This window comes from Benincasa hispida, chromosome 12 (genome assembly GCF_027475165.1).
Source record: "Benincasa hispida cultivar pf3 chromosome 12, pf3_genome.v1.1, whole genome shotgun sequence".
Lineage (NCBI taxonomy): Eukaryota > Viridiplantae > Streptophyta > Magnoliopsida > Cucurbitales > Cucurbitaceae > Benincasa > Benincasa hispida.
This window is the reverse complement of record NC_143489.1, coordinates 81,855,453-81,858,169: the sequence shown is the minus strand read 5'-3', so window position 1 is coordinate 81,858,169 and position 2,717 is coordinate 81,855,453. Positions and strand designations below refer to the sequence as shown.

The following is a 2,717-nucleotide window of genomic DNA, read 5'->3' as shown; positions in this document are numbered from 1 at the left end:
TCTAGACTTAAGAAAGTCAGATTAGAATCTAGGCTTGAGAGAGTTAGACTAGAGTCGCATATGCAAGAGATAGAAACTTAAACATAAGTTCTGTTTGCTATTATACATCGCATGCACCCTAGAAGGATATGATAGTATGCGGTCACCCTGTGTGTGTGTATATCATATATATCGTATGTGTCCTAGAAAGAGAAACTATGGGGTTTGTATTGAGAGATGACATGATGTTGTGTGTGTATAGCATGATCACATAACTTGAACGCAACCTTAGGGAGTGTTAGCTAAATCCCTTCTCAACTCGTTCATCGCATACTCATTATAATTCTCAATTTCATCAACTCTTCACTCGAACTCGCCGCATAGGATTTATACTTAAACAAAATACCAACCAACTTATTTGTTTTCGCCACCGCAAAGGAATCAAAATTTACTGTCGCATAGTAATTCTGTAGTCCTTGTGTTCAACCCTGGACTTACCAGGAAATCTAATGAGATTTATACTTGGGTTTTACTAGGAAAACTTGCATGTGCAACGCATAATTCATCACTGTAATCTCATACCATTATTTCATCTCATTTACAACGCATCAAGTTTTTGGCGCCATTGTCGGGGACTACGGCAGTACATATTGCGCTAACAGTAACTTTTTTATTTTCTTTGTAGCTTTCGACCTCTGTGCACTGCCGTTCCTGTGGTAAGGGAGGAAGCAAGTGTCTTATGAGTGAAGGACAAGTTCCTGAGATCAATTACGACCCAGAGATTGAAAGAACTTTCAGAAGAAGACAAAGAGACAACTGCCGACAACAACAAGAGAGAAATCCTAGCATGGCGGAACAATCGGAAAATAGAGCAGCGAATGCGAAAAACATCATGGCAAACCACATTCTCCTGGCGAATGACATCAATAGCCCATCCGGGATTATGCAGCATCCAACCTCTATGATTTCACCTTAGGAATCATGAGGCCAGCTCTGGACGGATCGAGGTTTAAGATGAAGCCGGTTATGTTGTAGATGATTCAGACGACCGATAGTTTGGTGGAAGGCATGGTGAGGATCCACACGCCCATCTCCAGAGTTTCATCAAAATCTGCAATACTTTTGTGTTCCCAAACATCTCAGCTGAAGAAGTTCGACTAAGGTTATTCCCATTTTCGCCATGTGACCAAGCAAGGAAATGGGTCTATTCTCTCGAACCAGGGGAGATAATCTCGTGGGAAGAAGTAGTAGAGAAGTTCATGAAGAAATACTTCCCCCTACTGAAAACACAAGACGAAGGAAGTTGATTACAAATTTTGAACAAGAAATTAACGAATCGTTCAGTGATGCCTGGGCGAGGTTTAAGAGACTGGTGCGAGATTGTCCGCACAATGGCTTACCTTACTGTCTCCAAATGGAAATATTTTATCACGGTTTGAACCCTGCATCACAGACAGCTGCCAATACGGGAGCAGCTGGAGGTCTGCTTGACAAAACGTATGATGAGGCTAAAAATTCTTAATCGCATATAAAAAAATCACGAAGATTGGAGGGAAAGCGATCAACAACTTAAAAATTCGAGAAGGTGACGCAAGCAATGGGGCCATCGCATCCGTACAAAATCAAATGAATGCGATGATGAATCTGATACAGGGCATTGCAATCAATAGCCCAGGAACGCAAAGAGGGCAGGTCAACACAATTGATCAGATGAGAACAAGTTGTGCCTCTTGTGGAGAAGCACATCCGATGGAAGTATGTCTGAGGAACCCGCAATCTATATGCTTCGTAAAGAACAATCCTTTCTCTAACACTTAAACCCCGAGTGGAGAAACCACCCCAATTTCACGTGGAAAAATAATCAACAAAGCTATCAACCCATGGCGCAAAAAGAAGGGCCGCCAGGATTTTTCTCGCAAACAAACAGTCAATCGCAAAATTAAGCTAGCAGCTCACAAGCGCCGCCATCTTCTTCCTTAGAGAGCCTATTAAAGCAATATATTGAGAAGAATGAAACAGTAATCCAGAATCAAGTGACTTCAATCCGCAATCTAGAAATCCAAAGAGGACAGATTGTGGGCAAACTGAAGAATAGACCGCAAGGGGCGTTACCGAGTTCAACTGAGCTCCCTCACAACCTGAGGAATACAGGAAAGGAGTAATGTCAAGTCGTGACTTTGGGAAGTGGAAAGACAATTGCGGAAGAAAAGATGGAGCCTAGTAGGACTACTTCAGTTGCGATGGAATCCAAGACACCGTTGACAAAGGATGAACCAGAAGAAAATGAGATGATGGAACCAGAAGTTGCGTTGATAACTTGTAGAAATACAAGTTATTTGTACTGCTTTATTTAGATATTACGGTTAAAAGAGAGGAAAGTTGCGTCAATTATATGAAAATGGGCTAAGAAATGCAAGAATTATAAGTTGTCATCAATACACCTACTGACACCATTGCGAGGGTAGAAAAGAATATTTCAAGTCTGTTTTGTAGGAAATCAAGTCACCGTATGCGCTCATGGCTCAAGAGAAAAAGATTAACACATCTATTTTGAATTGCACCCATCATTCAGGAATGAATAGACGATCAATGCAATGACGGCGTATGCGACAATCGATCAAGAGCTTTGCGATCAACGTAACTTCAATCGTACGCGGTAATAAAAAACAACACCGCATGCGGACAAACGATCGAAGATGAAAATGAGCAACGCAATCACGGAGGATTTTGACACGTGT

General features: G+C 41.6%; 1 non-coding gene across 1 annotated transcript; it reads right to left on the bottom strand.

Moving 5' to 3' along the window:
- Positions 1 to 1,270: 1,270 nt before the first annotated feature.
- Positions 1,271 to 1,377, bottom strand: LOC120068600 (small nucleolar RNA R71). Its single transcript, XR_005479238.2, has one exon. It is a non-coding gene; the product is annotated as a small nucleolar RNA R71 (small nucleolar RNA).
- Between the last annotated feature and the right edge of the window lie 1,340 nt (positions 1,378 to 2,717).